Source organism: Bidens hawaiensis, unplaced genomic scaffold (assembly GCF_021521415.1).
Source record: "Bidens hawaiensis isolate Kalapana, Puna unplaced genomic scaffold, B.hawaiensis_p1.1 tig00024911_1, whole genome shotgun sequence".
NCBI lineage: Eukaryota > Viridiplantae > Streptophyta > Magnoliopsida > Asterales > Asteraceae > Bidens > Bidens hawaiensis.
In genome coordinates, this window is record NW_027493956.1 from 211,296 (window position 1) to 236,574 (window position 25,279).

At 34.1% G+C, this 25,279-nt stretch overlaps 1 pseudogene; it reads right to left on the reverse strand.

Moving 5' to 3' along the window:
- Nucleotides 1-1,655: 1,655 nt before the first annotated feature.
- Nucleotides 1,656-2,480, reverse strand: LOC143570379 (CBL-interacting serine/threonine-protein kinase 6 pseudogene; annotated as a pseudogene).
- Nucleotides 2,481-25,279: the final 22,799 nt, after the last annotated feature.

The window sequence follows — 25,279 nt, forward strand, 5'->3', positions numbered from 1 at the left end:
TGTTAGCCTTGTCATATCATCAACCAAACATGTACTAGTCGATGCACTTACATTTAATGTAACATCTAATATAGAAGCAAACCAAACCATTCATTTTATGATCATATAAAACAAACGACCACATCCTTTGTCGGGTCCTTGGTCCCCTCTTACCCATCTTTTTCTATATTTTTCAATCACTTTGATAATATGTTTTAAACTTTTTGTATGTACCAACCGTTCAAGATTAGGTAAATTTTAAATGAAAGGTGAAAAATTTGCATTATTAACTTATCCAATTTGCAAGAATGTAGACCATTGGTGTTGTCTTGTTACCTAGAGAGGTTGATTAAGACCTAACAACGCTCGACGTCAATGTAATGGCCCATTGGTGTGGTCACACCGTGATCATAAGACTACCGAACATCACACGGAGTTTGAGAAACCTAAGTATTATCGAATTACATCAACCTGATTCGGCACATATTAGAAAAGATCTCGCATTAACAAATGGAATCGTGTTAATGTTTATTATACTCGATCTGTTTTAATACATGTTTTATTGTACTCTATTTTAATATACTTTTAACGTTTTATACTTCTTTCTTTAATTTTTATAAACCTGAACCCATCTAGCCTTGCAATTTGAACTCAACCCATTTTACATGGACAAAACCGTGCCACTATGTCATGGGCAAAAAATATTTATATTTTTTTAGCAAACTCCGTACCACCAATTTTTATGATACATTTTTAATGTATTATATTCCTGTTAATTTTTTTTATTAATAACTATAATCATGAAATAAAGTCCAACAAAAGTACATAAAAAATAAGAAATCTATAAGTGCAACAAAACTCTTCAAATTTATAGCGTGTGACGATTTAAGACACAAGAAAGTCGCGGTTCAAAAAAGAAAATAAAAAATCGAACTAAATCAATCTCATTCCACTCCAAATAATGTAAATGATCGTGTATTAATTAACAAATGGAATCGAATTAAAGTTTATTATACTCTACTTTAATACATTTTTAATACTTTATATTTCTGTTTTTCTTAATTTTTTTCTAAATCCAGCTTAAAAAGTTATAGAACAACAAATAACAATAAATCCTAAGATTGATGATCCATATATGTTAATCACCTAAAGGTCTTGTCTTCAGTTCAGAAACTAAAGAAATTTGACATTTACAAAAGATAAAACTACAATAATCATGACTTAAATGAAAGTTAAGTTAAATAAAGTGTGACAAGAGATTCATAATAACACCAAAAGATTTAAAGTCACACACTCAGGCTATGGGGTATACTCTAACCCATACATAGGTTAAAGTGACATGACACTTTAAAAATGGATTAAACCACTCCCCACTTGTGTTAAGTGTGTTAAAAAGGCCAATGAGTTAAGCTTTTAACGGGTTAAAAGGAGCAATATGTATTAATTACTAATTGATTTGCTATATTAATTATGTGTTAAATGAGTTAAACCATTTCCTTTAAATTACATAAAGTGAAAGAGAAAAAAATAATGATGTGAAGCTTATGTGTAATTAAGATGGCCTCACATGAAAAGATATACCATACCATAAAGTTAAAATTCTAGTCACAAAATCACATAATTCCAAACATAACACATGATAGATTTCAACAATAATTCAACAACTTGAATAATAATAACAATAACAATAATAATATTAATAACATTAATCACGCCGGAAAAGAGTGACCGGCTGCAGACCTCCAAACAATATCCCTAAGCGCCGGCCGTAGCTCCTTACTACAGAACTGATTATACTCCAACGTATCACCACTCGTCTTCTTCACTTCCACCACTAAAAACGACGGCGTTACCGCGAACAACTCCGCGGCTATTCCCAACTTCCCTTTCCTCCCAGCCTCATTCCCCTGCAGCCGCACGCTGCAGCTCTCGTTTCCACTCTTTTCAACACTAAATTTCATAGCCTTTGCCACTTCCTCCAGCTTCGACACCACTGCGGTCGCTGGCTCAGTGGTTGCAAACCGCATCTCTTCTTTCTGTTCCCGCAGTTTCTCCTCGAAGAGAGGCGACAGGTCGAACCCTTCCGATAGGGATATTATGTGGAACGCGTTGAGCGTTTTCGTTTCTTGTTGGTGTTTTGGTTGTGTTTTATTGTCATCCTCATCAGTTGTGAATTTTGCTGTTTTGGATTTCTTGTACCAGGTAGACTCCATTATTTTCGAAATGGGTATCCGAGTATTCGGATTCGGATCAAGCAGTTTCGTCACCAGTTGTCGCGCGACCGGAGAGAACCACGGCGGACACTTGAAGTCGCCGCGGTAGATCTTCCGGTACATCGCGAAGATATTGTCCTCCTGGAATGGTAAAAACCCCGCCAGGAGGACGTACAGGATTACCCCACACGACCAGATATCCGCTTCGACGTGTTTTCGGTGGCAATTCCTGCCTCCGATCAATCGCTTCGCCCGCCCTCGGTTAGACAGCTGCGAGTCTCCTCTCATCTCTCTGCATTCCCTAAATTGAAATTGAAATCTTGTAATGGTTTTTGTGAATTAGGGTTTTGAGGAAATGGTGGTATTTATAGAAGGTATTTGGATGGTGAAATGACAGTTTTGTCCCTGAGATTAGGGTTTGATCTAATGGTTGTGAGTGAAGGTTTGTATCTGGACAGTGTTGCTATCAAACGGTTTGATTGAAGTTGTGTTTAGTGGACACGTTGCAGATGATCATACTGTGGAAGTGTAGGGCATAACAAATGACGAAAGTAATATACCATGAAACTAATGAGATGTCTTACTCGATTGCGTGACCCTCAATGTGAGCTTCTCTTGCTTCGCTCATGTATGGGGGTGGCTAAATTGTTGTTTGGACTCCGAATATGTCAGCCTATGTTTGTTAAGGAAGCTGTCTCTGTTTTTTATAAAGGGCTCCGAGCGGCGATTGAGGATATTGTGGTATGTGGGGGTCCGTTTTTTGGGAATTTTCAATGGAGACAAGCCTCTCTCCCTATCCATTTCGGTGGTTTAGGGTTATATTCAGCTGAGGATGTTTCCACCTATGCTTTCGTCGCCTCGAGAGGCACAATCTTGGAAGTTACAGGACCACATTTTGCGTGATTGTGGTGGTGATGGGTTGGATTCCGATTTTGGGCGTGCGATGGATTATTTGCATAACTCTATTCCCGATTTTGATCTTGGCGGGTTCGCTAATAAGGACACCGCCCCCCCTAAAGCCCAAAATGCTTTGGCGAGTGCCCTTTATAGTAAAACCGTCCAAAGTTTGGGAGAAAAGTTTGGCATGTCCTCTCGTCAAAGAGCGGTATTAGAATGTCTTCAGGCTCCTCATGCTCAAGACTTTTTTACTGTCATCCCAATCGAAGGTTTAGGCCAGCACATGTCAGCAGTGGAGTACCGAGCCATTCTTAAATATCGTTTAATGATCCCCCTGTTCCCAGTTGATGAGCCATGTCCGGTCTGTCGTAAGGCTTGTTTAGATAATTTTGGTGAACACGCAGTTCATTGCAAAGAACTCTCCGGGTTTAAATATAGACATGATTTGGTCAGTGATGTCCTTTGTGATGTGTTAAAACGGGCGGGAATCTCGGCAAGAAAAGAGGCTCATGTGAATTTCTTGTCGGATCCACGTGAAGGAAGGTCTACTCTCCGACCAGCGGACATTCTTGTGTTTGGATGGGCGGGGGGAAGCATGCTTGTGTGGACTTTACTGGGGTGTCCCCTCTTGTCGGGCTTAGGGACACCGGGTTTGTGGCTAGGCATGCCGTGCTAAAGGCAGAAACAGGAAATATTGCTAAGCACGAGAAGGCGTGTGTGGAGAATCAACACGCCTTCATTCCTTTTGCTTTTGACACATTTGGGTCTCTTGCCCCCGATGCTGTTGCGTTTCTAAAAAGAGTTCAGCGGGTCGTGCACAGTAACTCATCGACGCCGAAGAACGATAACTTTGTTTTCAGTAGGATCGGTTTTGCCATTCAAAAGGGGGTGGCGGCGCAGCTTGTTGCCCGCTTACTTGCCTCTTTATTGTAATTGGATCCTTTTATTTTTATTATATATATACCATATCATCTCTTGTTTGAGGCTATAAAAACCGGTCGTGATCAGATTTGAATTTAAGACCTTACGGCCTCCGGTATACATCTCTACCTTTCTTCTATGTTAGTTAAGCTAAAACTCATTGACGATAAAAGTTATATCTGATGCCATTTTATTAATTTGTTTATGTTATCAATTATACGTGTTAGATAAGTTAAATCAATATAATATTAAATAGTTAATAATAAGTATTTAAATTTATAAAATGAATTTAATATAAGATATACATGAATGATGCATCATAGTTATGATATTTAAATTACTATATCAAATGGATGGGTGAAATATATATAAGAGAGGCGAGAAACAAAAATGGACTTATAGAGTGACATATGATGCAACTAGTTACTTTAATTTTCCATGTAAATTAAGTGATTTAAATAACCTTCATTACGTTAGTATGACTTATATAAATCAAACTATATTGTACGTTCTAAATAAATGAAGTTGTACTTAGTAACATTGATTTGTCACACATTATTAGCAACCTTCATCATAGATTGGATAAAAATACACGATGGAGGTAGGGACCAAATTGAAAGACCTAATTGATCATTGGTTATTTTTTAATATATCACGAAGATCCCTTTTCTTAGTTACTCAAAACTTTAGAATTCAAAATAAACTTTTAATTCTAAAACCAAGAAGCCTTAAAAAATCTGATTGATTAAAAATTAACTTTTAAATGGCTCAACATGCTTATGAAATTACCTATTAAAAGGATTCATGAATTGTTAGAAGGTCTAACCAAACACATTTTATCTCTAACTAATTCAGATACAACCTATTAATTGAATCTTTAAGAGGCTATCAAACAATTCATAACAAAATATTATAACATTTTATAGTTTTGCATCTAGAGAAAAATTTCATTCATGATTATGTTAAGTATTTAGAAAATCCTCACATGTTTTTATCTAAATTATTATTGTATTAAAGGAATAGACACGTATATATACTTAATTTTGGAATCAAACAAATATTCTTAAGACAACAATTATGTTTTCTTGTTTGTTTGTGACATTGTGACGGGGGCCCACTCATGTGACTGATTGTAGTTCCCACCAAATTCATCACACCCTTCCAAGAACAACTCATGTGGTTAACTTAAAAAAACAACTTGGGTTGAGCATGTAATCATAAAAGAAAACTATATTCACTAACTTAAACACTAACATTATTAACAAATATTAGTTAATGAATGGAATGGTTTAATTTTAATTATTAAAGGATTGTGTCACTTACTACTTGTACATATTATTATTTAAGCCGCGAGAACCCTATTATTATTATTTAAGCCACAAGAACCCTATTGAAAATTTCACATGATCCAATATTCTGTTAGTATACTTCTACGCATCCGAAAGAATGCCCTACCTCCCTTAGACTGAATGTTATAAACCATTATGATTCACTAGTGATACTGATATGGCTCGTGTGAGGTCATTGAAACATCATGACCCCACCACCAGGTCACTAGTAACGTGATTCGCGTGACCACCGTCATGTAAATCACTAACCAATTATTATTATTTTATTTGTATTTAAATAATATAAATAAATGAAATGATGAAATTATATAATATCGTATTAGCGATGGGATTGAATGATGGAGGAAAAACTGATGTGACGCTAACATGGCGAATGATCTAGAATGACAGAGAGTGATCTATAATGCATAGTCTTACGGTTTAAAAACAAATTAAACAGTATACGTTGGATTCGAACATATAGGCCACTGCTAAAGGGACTAAAGCGATCGTCACTCTTCCAGTCAGTACATATGACGTTTTATTTTTTAACTTTCTAAAAAAGTAAGTAAAAAATAAAATCACTAGCAAAAGCAATAATAGATCCAACACATTGTAGTTTTAAATGATAAAAACAAAAAGAACATCTATATATGACGTCATCCATGGGTTATTAATTCTACAAGAGTGCAAATGAGCCCACAAGGAGACAGTTTCTGTAACATCCTTATCTCCCTCTATTATTTCACATGGCCATACGATCTCCCAAATCGGGGTCTAGACTGCCTTTAAATTTTTTAATATATCTTTAACCTTTCTTCTTTTGTTGAATGTGACCCATTTGAACTTTCAAGACATAGTCTAGTTGGAAACCATGGGTAACAAAGTTACAAAACAAAACCATATATCCTCACAATATAACATGATTAAAGAAAGCAAATTTTAATGTTAAAATGTTGGATGTTCCATAAACAAATAAATTCGATTTCTTGGTAAATACTAACATGTGTTTGGGTAAAAAAAAATGTTAAAAGTTCATTTGGGTTTATTAAAATTATGTAACGGGTCAATTTGAGCTGACTTAGATTAAACAAAACGTTCAAATAGGTTGCTACTAAAAAAATTGCTAAGTTGAAGTGAATCTAAAATAATGAGCAACTTCCACGGCTATTGTTTGATTCACCACCTATTGGTTGTCGCCACCTAGAAAGACGCAATCATAGCCACCATATCCCTTGTTGTCAACACCGTTGCCACATTCTCCGACATCACTTATGACACTACCAATGCTATCGCCACCACCGTTGCGGTTATCACCATCGTCGACCTGTCATCGCCATTTATGTAACCTCCTCCACAAAGGTGTTTATCGTCATATATATGACACAACTAGCCGACTTGAAAATAAACTAGCAATTGAGCGTGTGTTGTGCTGCGGGGTTTGTCTAGTTTTAACATAATCGACATGTCTACGTAAAGATATACATCATATCATTATAAACGCATTAACAACTTATGAAGAGTTTTACCCAAACTTATACATCATCTCACTATAAACGCACTAACACTATTTTTATGTGACCTAATCTGACGTGAGACCCGACTAATACATATTATAATTATATACCAAAAGTATTTTAAAAGAAAAATGAATACAAAATAGTTTACAATTTAAATAATAAATCAATTAATAAATAAATACTAAATATTATGCTCTAAATAAAAATTACATTTGTATAATTTATGTCATTAAATATTAAATATTTTATTTTATTAAATATTGCATCATTAAATATTTCGTTAATATTATAAGAGGGACAGAATAGTATACCATAAGTTGTTTATGCATCAAGAGTTACCAAATGCATCACAAATTTTCTTAAGCGTCTTAAAATTCTAAGTAAATTACCGACATGTTCTTTCAATATATATACTCTCTAATAGAAACATGCAAGGATTTACCACTTGTTACTCTCACATTAATCCTCACAATTTAAAACCAATTAAATTTTTAAAAATTATCCTTCATTACCATTTATTAATTGTTAATTAATAACATTAAATACTAATTTGAATAATGAAAATAAATGAATAAATATCTAAATTGTTTTAAACACTACTATACAATGTTCGTCTCTTAATATGCATGATAAGTTCATTTTTTGTGTTTCACTTAATTATTAAACATTATTGTATGTCCCAAAAGACCAGATCTAACGCGCGAACGGATTTTACATTTGATAAACATTTCGAGATATGTGTGGTAAATCATATGACCGAACATAAATAATACAGATAAGATAGATGAACGATCGAGTAATAGATTAAAAGATTTATATATTGAACAAGAACCGACCCCACCCAAGGTGAGCTCCCCTTGGGTGGGTGATTTACACCATGGAAAACACACATACAAAAGACTACAAGTGTCCACTACGTGAATATCGACTTTTAGCCACATATGTGGCCTAGGCAATTTGCCACACTTCGGCTTAAATGTGTGGCTAAAAGGTCTTTGACCATGTTTGAAAACCTTCCAGAATGTTTTGGCCACACATGTTATTCTTCATGTGACCATTCTATACATACTCAGGTATTTTTCGCCACACTTTGAAAAAAACTGTGACAAAATCTAGCCACATTATAAAAACGTGTGGCGAAATGTGACCTACAGTCATAGTTTGTTTGATCTTTGATACATGTGACCAAAAACACATGCATTAGCCACAAACTGTGACATTTAACTAGCCACATGTTTTAATAGTGTGGCCAAATGTGACGAACGGCTACTGTATTGATAAGAGATGTGTCTAAAAGGTAAAAGATATAGCCACTTATATTACGATGTGTGGCCTAATGTCACATTTGTTAGCCACATTTTTAATAATGTGGCGAAATATGACGAACAACCATTGTATTTATTAGTAATGTGGCTAAAACGCTTAAAATATATGGCCACTTATACGAGGTTGTGTGACCAAAGAGTAGTTTAGTTTTATATGGCTAAAACGCTTTATTTTTCCTAAGTACCATCACCTTCACCTCCTCCCAATTACAAACCTAATCTATAAACATCAATTGAAGCTCATTACTCTTCTTCATCACTTTGATTCTTGCTCCAAACTTCATCAACCATCCTGCGATCAAATCTAACGGGGTTTTTCAACATGATTAATTAGAACCCTGGAGATGTCAAAAAATGTTAGGGTTTGAGTTTTGTTGAGATCAGTTGGTTGACAGATTCGTTCTCGTTTATTGATTGGTCTGTAACTTGATGTTAAACAACGATTATGTAACATCCCAAATTTCAAGATTTTTATAAATATGGATTTTAAACCAAAGAGGGGTCAAAGTGGAAATAAAACAAAAGGGTGGGTGATGTATATTTTTGGATGTTCTGGATGTGTGTGTGGACATAAGAAGAAAACAAGCAAGAAGAAGAGAACGAGCAAGAAGGAGAACAGATGATTTCACTTCTCAAATTGATTATCAAATCGAGCATTAGAAAATACATAATCATCGTCTAGTAGATCGATTATTGGTAAGTGTTTCTAACCCTAAAGTTGGGGCTTTGTTATCTACACTTCATGCATAATGATCTAGTACGTGTTTTATGTGATTATTGATGAACTCATAGTGATAATATTGATTATGTAATCTATTACTAGTTATAATTGTTGATTCTATCGCAGTAGTGTCAAACTGTGTTCAAAAGTATACCATATTTGATGAACATAGTTAATAAATTAGAGATCTTTTATGGATGTGGTTATATGATTATAATCTGTACACATAAGTTGATTGTTGTAATGCATCAAACATAAGAGGTCATTGTTAAAATGTGTGAGCAAATAGACACTTCAGATCGTGCGTAGAGATTTAAAGTAATGATTTCAAATGAATGTACACAAGGTGTTTGTGAAAATGTCTCAACCAACAAGGAATTAAAAGAGTTGTTAAGATGTGAAATTCATATTACTGCTGTCAATAAAGTTCGTATAAAATCATAGAAATATCGGGTAAATGTGTATTATACATGCTTGAAAACCTCTTTTGATGTACTAGGTTTCATCTTTGAACACGATAAGCTAATTCAGACTTAAAACAGATCAAAACAGTAGATTAAAATGATGACAGCATGCTGTTTGAAGTTAAATTATGTTGCTGTCCTGTTCTTTGAGTAATCATATAAATTAGTATTAAAATCCGAGAAAGATGTATTTTATATTCTTGAAAAGCTCCTTGAGTCTACTACGTTTTATATATGAACATGAAAAGCTGTTTCGGATGAAATATTGTTCAAAACAGTTAGTTTCTAGAGCAATACAGCAGATTCAGCATACTGTTTTGACAGAAAATAGGTTGCTGACCTGTTTTGCTAAAACTCACATATAACAAACCGTAGCTCCGATAAAGGTGAACTTTATATGCTTGGAAACCTCTGTGAGTTTACTACATTTTACTTTTGAGCATATTAAGTTAGTTCTAACTTTTAACTGGTCAAAAGTTGAGGTGAATAGGTGCTGCAAAAAAGGTGCAGTACTGAAAATAGTTTTTTTTCATAATAATTAATGGTGTGCGCACTTGTTTAGAAGAGATTATGACATAACTGCTTTAATGTAAATTAATGCCATAATGTATGAAGTTGCTAAGTAGAGCCTAGTCGTATATGTACTGAGTTAACCGTTAAAACGGGGGAAGTGGATAAATGACTTGAAAATGTTTAACTGATAACTTGATGAACACATTGATGATTCTTGGCTTGTTAATTATTCGGTATGAATGAGAGTGGTATGAAAATATAAAGAATACTAATGCCGAGTTTCCACATTATGTATTCTAACTTGTTGAAAGTTGACTTTAACAAGCTAGGTATGTTGAAGCTTGGAAGCCAACGAGTCAAATGGACGAAGTGTAATCAAGCTCCTACGAACAAATGTAAGTTTATCTTACATCTATTTTAAGAAGTTACAAGTCTTATTAGTATGTTTTGATTTATTATGAATATCAAATGGATACGGGCCGCCTTGACCCATTAATTGCAAGTTGATTCTTTTGACTATACTTAGTGCAAACTGGTTGTTTTAACTCGTTATAGTTTGAAGTTTACCCTACCAAATGTCTAAGTGGGAATTACTCGTGTCTAGAATACAAATAGTACTAGAATTGTGTAGTACGGTTTGATTTGGGTTTCGGACCAACTTATCGATTATAATAATAATATAGTAACTAGATGAAGATTTGACTCGTTGGTGAATATTAAATTAGTAGCATGATTTAATTAGAGAAATGATTCGTTAAGTTGTTTAGACGGGTTGTAAATAATATGTTAAAGTATGACGACCAACTATGCCAATGGCTCACTACACTCATATACAACCCTCTTGTAGCAACGGGGACATGATAGATGCTATAATGGCCACTAGTACCATTCAAGGCCCATTGATGAATGTATGACATGTTTTGGGCGTTAACATCTAAGTATGACTAATGATAGTCATATACAAACTTCTTAAAGCAACTATGACGTAACCAAGGGACACTAATATCTAACTATGAGTCTATGACTAATGATAGCCAAATAAGGCCTATTGACGAAAATATGGCGTGTTTCGGGCGTTAACACCTAACCATGACTAATGACACTCCTATACAACTCTTTTAGAGCAACTGTGACATGATAGATGTTATAATGAGACACTAACACAGATCAAGAACTAGTATGACCCACTAAAGCGTATGGTTTATTATTGGGCGTTAACACTGATTACTACACTCTTATACAACTTTTTTATAGCAACTATAAATATCACTTTTATTTATTTTATATGTTTTTATATTTAAAATACAATTTGTTATATTATTTAAGGTTTAATTAGTTGTTATACACACACACACACACACACTAACAACTCTTTATTTTAATTAAACATAAAAATATTTAATTCTATTTATTTCCTATTAATTTTACTTCTCTCAAAATTTTAAATTAAATTCACCCTCTCTTTTCTTTAAAAAAATTTGAATTACCCTCTCATTCTTAAATCTAATTTCAAATTAACCTACTTTTTTTTCTATCTCTTCATTACTTCTTCTTCTTCTTCTTCTTCTTCTTCACCCACCATCTTTCATCTTTAATACTCTAACTCACTCAATTTTTAACCAAATCCTTTGATTCCGGGCTCTAATCTTATTATTTTTGCGAGAGGAATTCACGTATGGTGTTGGTTTCCATCAATTCTATCTCGATTTTTGACGGATTCGTGTTGAGTGTGAAGAACCCTAAGAACCAAGTTTGGGGATTTTCAATTTTAAGTGTTATTTCTTGTAATTGAAGCTTAGTACATCTTCTTTCATCGCTAAAAAGGTATGTATTTCACTTGTAATTGAAGCTTAGTACATCTTCTTTCATTGCTAACAGATTCGTTTTTGTTTATTTATTGGTATGTAAATTGATGTTAAATGATGATTATTGAACGATTGTTGATTCTAGGATATATTACTATGAGTCTAGTTTCCAGAAAGGTAAAGTTTGTAATTTTTGGACGGGTTTTGAATAGTTTTTATAATTTTACAAAAAAACTGGTCAAAGCTGATTTGGGGAGTTATATTCTGGTCTGTCTTTCCGACACCATAACTCCCTAATGACAAAACCAAACGGGTTGGTTCCAGTTCTGAAAATTAGTATTATGAGCTTTGAAGATAACCCAATTGGTCTTGCACAATTTGAATTAATGAGTTGATAGAATCATTAAAAAAGTATTTGTTGTGCAATCTGCTAAATTGTTGGTACATATCTTTAATGCTTGAATAATTGTGAGTTTTGTATGCATGAGAAAAATATAATAAAAATTGTTTGAGAAACCTAATTCAAATATTCTACTGTGTAAATTTTTTAGAATTTGTACTTCATCTTTTCATAGTGAATAAAATCAGTTTGTACATGTTATAATCTGTCTCGTGAACTAAGTGATCATAAGTTAAGTTGTATGATAAATGTTTGGTTGATTTGCCATGATACGATGTGTGAATACATGTTAGGACTTTTTAGTACAGTTGTCTAATGTGACTGTGCGTGAAGGTTGTTGTGCCATGCGTCGATTCAAGTTTTTATTTTTATATTTTTCTCTATATATGTATCATATATTTTTCTCTCTTTATAGGGTTGGAACACAGAAAAATGGCTAAAGAAGTCCGCGAGCGAGAGAGACAACCGCACGAAAGATGGTAATGATAGCAGTATATCTCAGCATACGAGCGGTTCAATAGGGTTTGATGAGCATCGTATCCACTTGGTAAGCTAGTTTTATTTGTAGATTCAATCTTAAAAAATTAGGTCAAAAATTATAATTGTTTGTGCTTTAACGTTTGTTACATTACTTCTTATTAGGAAAAAGAACATGGTCGAAAAGTTAAGTGGATTGAAGTATTCTTAGATACCCACCTCAGAAAAGAAAGCAAGAAAAAGTATTGGGTGGGTGAGCTCAACATTAATAGCCTTGTTGGATTTGAATTTTGTACGGAAAAGTCAGAACACGCATTTGTAAGTTATCTTTATCATTTTTCGTTTTGTTATATAATTAGGTATAACATATCAACCAGGGGCGAGCAAATGAAATAGACCGTTTCATATTTCATATACATGTGGTAACATAAAAACTGCTAACACTATAATTTAATATACATGTGGTATACTCATAAATGGGTTGGTTCAGTTTATAACTAAAAACTTAAATGAAAATTACATACTAATTTTGTGGGTGTAATATATAAACGGGTTGGTTCGGGTTCAGGTCCATGAAACCAAACCGGAACCAAACCGTTAGTAACGGTTTGGTTTGGTTCGGTTTAAAAGTTATACGGTTTGGTTTTGGTTTACATAAATTAAAACCGTTACCAACGGTTTGGTTTATAGTTTGACGAAGAACCGCGAAAACCGGACCATGAACACCCCTACTTGGCTTTGAGGTTTCGCCTTACATTAACCCTTTCTTAGTTATGATGCTAATATTTTTAACAATTTTAGGTTCAAAAAGTTAGAGCCGAAATGGAAAAAGAACTAGAAAATGAAAGGAAGTCAAGAAACAAGTTGGAAGAACGAGCAACGAATGGAACAAATGGAAAAAGAACGTAAGGAAAATGAAGAATGAGGCAAAAACAATCTGATGAGCTTATGAGAAAGTTTGAGGTCGATAGTAATTAGTAGTAGTTTCAAATATTTTGAATTTATAACTTATTTGTGAATGTTTGGTAACGTAAACCCGTTTTGAATTTATGTTGTTGGGTTTGTTAAACTTATGAAAAAACATGTTTTGAATTTATGCTAATGTGTTTAGTTAGATTTTTAGCCACATTGACAATAACCTCTAGTGTCTCTATGATATGATTGTCCACACAATACATCACTATGTGTGACGAAAAGTTTGACATTAGCCACACTTTAAATTAGGAAAAACATTATGTGTGACAAACGGTAAGACAATAGCCACACCACAAACTACAAAAGAGTGTTTGACTGGCAAGTTCACATTTTTAGCCACATTGACAATAAACTCCAGTGTCTATAAGATATGATTAGCCACACAGTACCTCACTATGTGTAACGAAAAGTTTGACAATAACCACACTTTAAATTACGAATAGCATTATGTGTGACAAACGGTAAGACAATGGCCACACCACAAACTACAAAAGTGTTTTTGACTAGCAAGTTCACATTTTTAGCCACATTGACAAGAACCTCCAGTGTCTATATGATATGATTAGCCACACAGTACCTCACTATGTGTGACGAAAAGTTTGACAATAGCCACACTTTAAATTAAGAAAAACATTATGTGTGACAAACGGTAAGACAATAGTCACACTATAACTACAAAGGAGTGTTTGAGTGGCAAGTAAACATATTTAGCCACTTTTAATGTAATATCCAGTGTCTATATCATATAATTAGCCACTCTATTATTAAATTTTAGTGGCCATTTCTTTGCTATATCCACACGGTATAGGTCACAATGCAAGCTTAACACAACCCTATTGGCCACATTATTATAAAATTCATGTGACTGAAACATTAATTCATGTGGCTCTATACGTGCAATGGTCACTCGTAGTAAATAGTCATGTGGCCATTTTCTGCCGTTTAGCCACACTTATTGGAGAGGCTTCTTGATGGCCAGCAACTAATGCCTGTACCCTTTAGCCACACTTATTACCACATAATGCCACTAAAAACTGTGTGTGGCCATATCATACCCACGGTGTCGCGACCTTTGGCCACATATGACATGAACCAAATGTGTGTGGCTAAAGGCCTACGGCCACACTTTTTTCGTGTGGCCGAAGGTCAATTTTCACGTAGTTGTCCTATTTATAGCCAAAATAATAAACATTCTAGAAGCCATATCCCATTAAAGATCTCGTTTCGTGTCCGGTTTTTTCGCCGACTTAATTATTATCTTGACCGTAAATATATAATGGGTTTTGTAATTTGATATCGCAAGTCACAAATATTGGCCTCACAATTTTTTTTCATTAATTGCCCGTGGTACACGGGTCTCAAGCAAGTACTTTATGTAGTAGTAAGTATCTATATCTATACTATATATAATATATTACTAATGACAAATTAAGACGTTTAATCTATACTATATATAATATAGGAGTGAAGGACTTCTTAAATTTTAAGAGGTATCTTGTTGCATGAAATACAAGTAACAATGCATAAAATTTTAAGAATGTAGGGGTAAAATAGTCTTAGCTTATTCCAAAATAATATACAATAATGGTCCTTCAACTTCAATCAAGTTTTGTTAATATATAAAATAGTTACACATTTCCCCCTAATTATAAACCAACTACCCCATGACTTTTTAACGGTTGTAACTTTTTCGCACGTTAATATACTTTGTAAAAAATTACACCATAAAAACGAGCATTCTGTTCTCTTTAATTTGAGTACAGTATTACTATAGTTTATTAATTTTTTAAAAACTAACATGTTACGTGATCAGTTATTACCGACAACGGGCCGAGCAAGTTCGGCTAATGGTGTTGGAACAGGTTAGGGTTGGAACAGGTTAATACAAAAAGGGTTAATTTAGTTCATGTCGAGATGAGTTTAGATCGAAAGGGTTCATGTTAAAACGTTTTCGGGTCGGAACAGGTTCGTCAAAACGGACTGGGTTTTGAAATTATTGTACATTTAATATTTGCTTCTTGCTTGTCACTACCAGTTATGCGCGTTCAAACATTAGTTACCTGGATGACATTGTTTATACATACCAGGTTGCTCGCGTATAAGCATTATGTAGCGCGCTTACTGGCACTGGTTACACGTCCGAAGCCACGTTAATTGCATATCACCTTCGGGTTACGCACATACCGTTGAGAGGTTACAAACGTACTAACACCGTTTGCGTTTGTGCATACACCGCTGTATCGCGCGGACAACTGACTAGTTTAAATAATTTACAACATTCAATGCATGAGTTACAACATTTAATATGGGTAAAAATGTCATTGTTATTTGAAATTTATTTAAAATAATTACAATTTTCAACATTTAAATTTACAACATTAGTCCTTAATCTTTTACTTATATATTCTTTTATTTTTTTTTACTTTAAACCCAACTACCCTCAGGATTTTTAAACAGTCATAACTTTTTCAAACGTTAATATTTTTTTAAAATAGTCGGCATCATAAAATTGAGCATTTTATTATCTTTAGTTTGAAAATGATATTGCTATAGTTTCAAAGTAAAAAAAAGCATCTTATACAGAAGTGTTTGCGGTTCGGTTTTGATGGTTTTAAATTAAACCATGAGCCAACTTTACAAGTTTTTTTTGTTGTCGAAAACCAAAACTGAAATGTTTAATATTTTAACCCAACTAAGCCGTACCATTAACAACGATTAGGTTCCGATGTAGTTTGTAATTTGTTAACAAATTGAGTTTATAATAATAATAATAATAATAATAATAATAATAATAATAATAATAATAATAAATATGCCTATACATTCACTTCAAACTAAGCACCAACTAATACGTTACTTAAGAGAATCAAAATATTTGACCATTAAGGTTATTTCTGTCATTAATGTATTCTATTCACTTAAAGTAAAAATAGTATAGCATGTGTCCGGATTTGCACCCCTCTAATATTAGCAAATTCTTGTTTTATTTCCATTCTTAATTCCGGTTTCTAACCTGGATTATTTGGCCCGTTAGGGTATTTCGGTCATTAATATATTCTATTTACTTCAAGTAAAAACTCTTATTTTTATCCAAGCATAAACTACATTATTAATCACACCTTAACCTATACGACACCATGGTCGTTTATACCTTGGTTTTGTTGTCAATGTCAGTTCAGGGCCATATAGATCATAAATGACTCGCTCAATTTTTAACACCCCGCCAAGGCGGAAACGCAGAATGTATAGTATATTGATTCATCAAGAACACATTGTTTACAAGAGAATACCAAACATGCATTCTAAACTTACAATTCTTACAAAGTATAATACTATTACATGATGCTCAACCAAGAGACTAAGTACTAATTCTAAATCTTCCTCATATAATTCTAGCAAGCAGTCATCTATTTGTGTATCCTGAAAAACATGCTTGAAATAGTCAACTAAAAATAGTTGGTGAGCTCGCAGGTTTAAGTTATCACAAAAATATCTTTAGTAAAAGCATTTACATTTCCTTGTAAAGTAGATTTTATACAACTAATTTCATAGTTTCATAAGGTAATTTCATAAAAAAAAGTGTACGTTAGCAATCATAATTCTTATAAAAACGTATACGTTATTATACCAAGAATAACTTCAGTTTCACCATTCATGGTTTAATAACCCATTTCATAAATGTAAGTGACATTGGCATTTCTATTTCAAGGTTCATCATTTCTTTTCAAAACATGACATTGACATTCCCATGTCTATATTCATAATTTCATTTCAAAACATACGTGAAATTGACATTCCCAAGTCTATGTTCACAAATCCAGTTCAAAACATACTATCTCGCGTTCGCGCTACGCGAACTGACCAAATTTCAAGTATAACAAGGAGGGAAAATCGGCCTTCACTCTTCGTCCAAAAATTCCTTTCTCTCTCATTTTTCATATATATTGCTATAATACCCCAGAGTAGTCGTATGATTGTTGGTGTATGATTGTTGTCTAAAGGGTAAGGGTTGGGTTCTTATTGAGGGGTTCAATCCTTGAACTCTCATCCTTTTGGTTTATCTTATGAAATATCCAAGGGTTCACAATTCAGCTGAAAACTTGTGATTCCTGGCCCTCACAAAATCGTGTAGATATATGCATCTATTTGTGTTTGTTCGCTTCTTCTAAGTTGACAAAAAATCTAAATTAAAAGAGGTATGATGCAGTCACTTGGGTGTCAAAATTGTGTACATAAGAGTCCCTTAGTAGCTTAACCTTTTCCCATGAGAGTTCACAACACAAAACTCGGCTTTTGTGTCCTCTTCCACCTTTCTTGATTATGTCGGTTCAAGGAACTCTTAAAGAGGTAATTGGTGCAACTCATTTTTAGTTTGGTAGGGTGTGTATTTATTTTATAATGATAATGCTATGTTCATGTCATGATTCCCTTAAAGCTCAATCTGATTCTTGCATGCTAAAACAAAAAATTTCATGTTTATGTGTCTAGTTGGAAAATGCACTAGTAAAGGGATTGTTGACCTAACTTAATATAGTTTAATCTTGCTTTTTACCTTGTCATTCGGTTGGATAGCTAGTAACCAAAAATGAACACTCTCATAAGGACTCTAGGTCTATCTTGGTGTATTGCATAATCTGATCATGAACCAAAAATCGAACTACAAGGTTGGAATGGCTAGGTACGGTTTTATTAGAGGTTGACATTGTATTCGTGTCATAATTTTATAAGTTTACATCATAGCTGGTATGGAAATTGTTTTCTTATTCTCATTCTATGTCCTTAATCTACAATGTATGCAATGTAAGATGCTAATTCTACATGTACCTTGTAACGCGAATTACCATTCCAATTAATGTCTAGATCATTCTATACCTTACATTATTATATTATATGATTGGGATGACATAAACATTGGTTGTTTGCTTGCGGTAACATTTTCCATAATTATTACTCACACAAAGGAACATAAGATTTGTATCATATACCAATATATAATCCTATAGTCCGTGTGTGTATACATCCGTTTCTCTTAACACACTATTCCATAACTCATTATCTTCACTCATTAACCATATATTTCATTCTATGATCTTAGTGCATAAGCACATCTCCAGTATTCAATCCTTTTAACGTTTGTATTGTTGCAACTTATCACATATTAGCCTCACGACGCCTCATTATCATGGTCTTATCACTAACCATGAAACCGTAGAACAATATTCTTGAATTAAATCGCATATTCACATAATAATCAACTCTAACTTCAAGCATTTCATTCAATAGAAATTCAAGTAGTCATATAAGTGTTAATTATCAAGTTGTCATCAATATTAATCAGGAGCCTAAAGTGAGGAATGTCACACGATTCATTCTTGTGATATCCATCACTTGTGAATAAATCCAACGTCATAATTTAATTTCTCCATGGTCTTAGCCATGTTTCATATACTTAGGACGTCACCTTCATATCTTTGACCTCATAAGTCATTTACACGTCGGTTTTGACAAGTCCTTTATTTAAATCCTAAAAACTTATTTTTTTATTATTCGAACCAATGATCAAACTTCTTACAATCGCTATGTCAAGATACCTAAATTGATATAATTTCGTAACACAATTAAACGTAACATCTGATTCACGATGAATTTAAGCATTCATGTACTATCAACTTCATCATATGATCACAATCCATTCACTAATTTCAAGTAATCTACTTGTTATCTTTCACTACTATTATCAAATATGATTTCAAAACATACCTTATGATCAACAAGTTGAGATGATCATAATTTTACCCACATGCAAGGGTTCTATTGATAATTGGTCTTTCAATTTTGGGAATTTGATGGACAAGGGTTTCTCCCCTCTTGTTCTTCTCCCTGATGATCGACACACACAACACATGTGTTTGTGTGTTTTAATCCAATTTTATAATTCACATTTTTTTGTTTGATTTTGAACATGTTTAGCCTCTATACTTTAGCTGGAATTTAAAACATAGCCTTTAACTCATTTATGGGGTGTTACACCAAAGTATGTGTTTCCCGATACATCGCGTGACACACTTCTAGTATACAATGACATAACATGTTATGATACTTTTTTTTCTCTAAAAAAACTTAGTTAACCTATAATAACTAAATTTGTTAATGACTCGATAACATATTTTATTGATAAAAAGAGTCGATTTTGTTTATATATATATATTGTTTTAAACAACCACAACTTAGTTTCATCAATTAAGTACTAGCATACAATACTTAGAAAACATAATTGTTTACTTTAAAATCAATTTTTAGCATCTCGACCATTAAATCTATTTACAAAACACATACATATTTTCGTGTTATGTGTCTGTATGTTGTCCGAGCGCTTGATCTTGTCCATGAACATTAAACCTAAGGCATCATTACACCACAAGTTTGTATTAATTTTGTGTAAGGCCGTATACGAATGAGACACACAAGGTCCCACTTAAAACAAACAAAATATCAAAAAACACCCGCGCATAGTATAAGCAGGGTTCGACGTAGATTCGAAGTATGGGTGGCGTAAGACAATTAGTGATCGACATACAACCTACAGAATGGCATATGGTACGCTTAAGCCGGTAGGTCATACGCTGGCTAGTGGTCTGCACCCCAAATTTCCATTTTCAGCTTCCAAATATGTGCGTTTCACCCCGAACTTCTAGTGCTTGCTTCTAAACAAAATAATTCATAACTCAAGTAATTAGGTGCATAATTTAATCTACCATTCTCAGCTAGCTTGTTGCTAATCAAACTAATTATAACATCAACATAAAACTTCTTCTTCAACAAGTGGGTCAAAGTTTATCTTTACCTTTTAATCTTTTCATTACCAGTTAAATGAACTTCAAATCAAATCAAATCAAATAGTTGTCAAAATGAACAATTGTACAACCTTAATGCACATACCTTTAACCTATATATAATTTAGTTTCTTGAATTCAAATGACAACAAATTTACAACTCATTATGCATAAACGCCAACCTTAAATGTTTATTATTATAAAAGCCATACATTTACTATCTAATCACCATTAGTAAATTTAGATTTCCAAAATGCAACATTCGCGATTATACAGAAAACTATCTTATCAAAGCACACAAATTAGCACATGTACAAAGTTTCCTTATGATAATACATACGGATCGAAGCTACCCGTCAAATTAATTATGTGCATAATACAAGGTAATTTATCTACTATTAATTATCACATAATCATATGTGGGTAAACTATCATTAATACTCATTTTACTACTATAGTTTTCCATAAAACCACAAACGGGTTATACGTAACCCGTGCATCATTATTAAAACTAGATTACCATAATACTATAAACGGGTCACAAAATTATTTAAATTCCTTATTTGTAAGGCCCCGTTACCGGTACATCACTTTAACGTTGGATTTACTTATAAACACAGTTCTAAATACCAGAGTTAATTAAAACCTTCGCGAAATAATATTAATAGTCAACCATTCATTACAAATATTCATAACTTGTCTTAGAACATAACTTGAAACATGTCTTTCGGTTCAAACATTAATAAATAAATCCTCATATGCCAGCTCCTTTATTCATCTGCCATGTGTCTCCCATCAAGGCAGCTGTCTCATCCTATTCACATGCGTGCATACTAAAAGTCAGTTACGCTGAGTGAGTTCTAGTTAATCAGGTATCATACATTACATCCATATACCTACACATGTATCCGAAGACACATACTTTCGTCGTTTCTTACATACTTATTTACATACTTACGTACATACTTTCATTCTTACATATACCTTTAAAGAGCATTCTGCCCTATAGCATTCGCCGATATTTTTAGGGTCGGTTCCCTACATTCGCTGATATTATTAGGGTCGGTTCCCTACATTCGCTGATACTATTAGGGTCGGTTCCCTTCATTCGCCGATACTATTAGGGTCGGTTCCCTTCATTCGTACTACTATAACATACCTGTCCTTTTCATACTTTCCTTGACCATACGTGCAATCTCCGAAGAGCGTTCACGTACCATCAACATATCACACATACATTATTCATACATCATATATATTCATTCATACATCATTCATACATCATACATACCAATCATACCTTTAGCTACCACTTGACGGCACATGCAATATCCGAAGATCGTTCACGAACCGTCAAGCAATCATCATACATAAATCATACAAGGCATACACTTACCACCTAAGGTAAGTGTATTAACTATCACATCGAGTATGCACACAACCCCGAAAACATAACAAGGAAGTGGGGCTAGAACTCACCTCAAGGCGGTTGCGTTCACCGTTTACGGTTATTCCCCTCTTTAGCTGTGCACGACTAACTGTATAACAGTTACGCATATTAATTACTATCACTATCCATAATGTATTTCTAGTCCAATTATAACCCTCAACGAACGGGGGTCCGGGGGCAGCGCCCCTGGCAGCGGGGTCTAGGGGCGGCAGCCCCTAGCAGGGTCCAAGGGGCAGAGCCCCCTGGCATTTAGAATTAACTGTCTTATCACATTTTCCATTAGCATTTTGAATCATTAATTAATTTGCTACTTAAAAGTCCAAGGACTTCTTTGTAATTAAATCATTCTTTTTTAAGTCCAGGGACCATTCTGCCATTTTTCTAAACTTCTAGTTCGTCCCAGTCCTTCAACGAATGGGGTTCATAACGAATGAACCCATTCGTTACCTTATAACGAATCAGACCTCCTTCGTTTGGTCTGGTTAACGAATTGGACCTTATGACGAATTAAACTCTTATAACGAACCAGTCCTCATAACGAATTAGACCTTTTAACGAACCGGTCATCATAACGAATCGCTTAGCGAATGAGACTTAGTTCATTATTCCTTCCTTAACGAATCAACACACGAATTACCTGCTAATTCGTTACGCCCGCTAACGAACTAGGGTTAGGTCAGAATGTCAGGGAACATTCCTTGACATCCTTACCTCGTACACCTTTTCCGGCGCCGCCGGAAAAACGCGGTTTCACCGGAAAAACGAGTTTTGACTCGTTTTTCCCCGTTTTTCGCCCCGTTCGATCCAGATCTGAGCTAGGGTGATCCCTAAGCTCATCTTAGGTTCGGTTTATACCCGAATCCACCCGGATCTCGTGACTTAAACGGTTTAACGGTGTCAGCTCGTCGTTTCGTGACTATATCTAACGGTTTAAGCTCATACAATATCATACTATCATTACCTTAGGTCGGAATTGGTTCTTCTTCTATGTTTCGGCTAGAGAGAGAGGCTAGAAAGAGAGAGAGCTTAAGTGTGTGTTTTTGGGAGGTGTATGAAATATGTGTTAAATGAAATTAAATGGGTATTAATGGTTTATATAATTATGGATCATGGGCTTAAGCCCATGATCTTTTCCTCTTTCCTTCATAACCGAAGTCCATAACCCAATTCCATTTAGCCCAACACTAGCCTAACTCCTAATAACTCATACTTTCGTTTATTAACCGAAACTGGAAAAAACGGGATGTTACATTATTACACTTAGGATTCTATGTGATATATGTAAATCAGATGTAAGTATCATATAGTAAAGATTGCCCCTAGATCCACTAGAACTTGAAATGCTCCACTGTCCTGCTGGCCTTTATGCTTCAACATTCTAGGCAATAATTGTTCTTCTTTAAGCGATGATGATTATAAACAGATATCTAGATTCCATATTCAGTTCTTTATCAAAATCGTCCTCCTCTCTCTTGATTGAATGCATTCATTACTCCAAATTATATTATTTAGATATGTTAATTATAGAAAATTTAAGGCAGTTGTTTGTATTTACAAGCATTCGTTGACATATTCTTATTAAGCATGTTCCTCATGAGAACCTATATGAAACATAGTGAAACTAATGAATCTTTTTGTGATATGAATCAATATGCAAAAGGTTCATCGCTTGTCGGGTGCACTACAGTTGGCTTATACATAGAGAACAACGGAAACAAGTTGGAAAACCATCGACACCTAAGAAAAACGATTTGACAATGGAGATGGGGTTGAATGGGGATGGAAACCAGGTGAATAATCCATGGTTGTTTCGTAGGGGAGAAACAATCAAAAGATGAATTTTTTGTTTTTGTATGATTCTATTTTGGAAGTTCTATGATAGATGTCGAAAGATCAATCAAAAACATTGATAAAATACCTTTACTAGCAAGTTCAATACTTAACAACTAATTATGCTAGGCGGACAGACGATGTCAAGCAGATTAAATGTTGATTTGGTTGTAAAACAATTAGAGAAAAAGTAACTAACTCTGGGTTTCACGTTGTGAATCAAACTAGACCAATTGATTATACTTGTTTGGAAAACTAGTTTAATTACACATATAATCAAAAGACTAGATATTTGACCTTGCTGGTCGTCAAAACTTAATTCGAACAATTAGCTTAGATGAATAGTAACTTAATTGATTACCAGTTTTAGGGTTTGACAAATATAAGTGATTTAATGGCTAAAGATAAACGGGTCAATGACTCAAAGAACTTAACCCTAAAAGTTGATGACCACAAATCAATAAACTGATAAAATCACAAAGCATTCAATTACGAAAAACTGTTGAATGCATAAACAAATATAAAAGGTTAATCAACCGAATGATTGATCAACTCTAGTTTCAATGTAATGATTCAAATACCAAAAAGTCTTGCTTACAAACACAACCCTAATCCCGGATATGGTCACGAAAGGTTTAGCCTTGCATCTTGATCTTGAATAGCTTCATTGATTCTTGCAAGGATGATAACATGGATGATTATGATGATTGAAAGGTGTTATGATGGTGGATAATGGCCCCAAAATCGCCCAAGGATGTCAGGGTATGAAGCATAATCGATTTAGGGTTTAATTGGGCTTAAATATGGAAGAAATAGAAAAAAACGATTTTCCATCAGACCCGGCCGTAGCTTACGGCTTGGCCACCATAGCTTACGGCCTGGGCGTAGCCTACGGCCTCTGGTCACTGCCTTATGGCTGCTACAGCACCAAAACACCGTTTTCTTCAAAAAATCTTCATTTCAATTCCGTTTTCCTCCTCTTCAAAAATTTTCTTCGTATTTCATATAAAATACTTAAAGCACGTTATTTCATCCTTACATCACATCCCCACACTTACCATTTGCTTGCCCTCAAGCAAACTATCATGAAACACATACACTTCGATCGATGGTTCATCATTTATCAGTATTAATACTAGTGAGGTATAAGATCATACCCAATTCCTAAGAACTGGCACTGTCAAGGTTGATAACCCACCAAAAAATTTAATGATACGTTTTGAAACTATGAAACCGCCCAAACGAGTGTGCTTTGTTTCCGGTTAAGGCACACATGTTCATACCCCCATAATATAATATTTCTCCACTCTGGTTAATATATGGACCAGCAAAAAATGTGCGAGTATCTCTCTGCCCTCAATATCAACTATGAACACAATGTAATAAGCCTGGGAGCAAGTCATATCTCTACCCATTACCCACCGGTTGCATAGAGAATAGAACTAAGGGTTTTGTTGTGGCTTAGGTTAGGGTGTGGAAGTGGATTTATTTAGTAACTGATGGTAGATGAAACCCAATTTATTCAAACGACTAAACAAATAAACAAACTCACTGACTTTTATTTACAACCAATATTGACTAGAAAATTGACTCTTTTTGAGCTTTTCTTTGATTTTTCACTTTTTTTT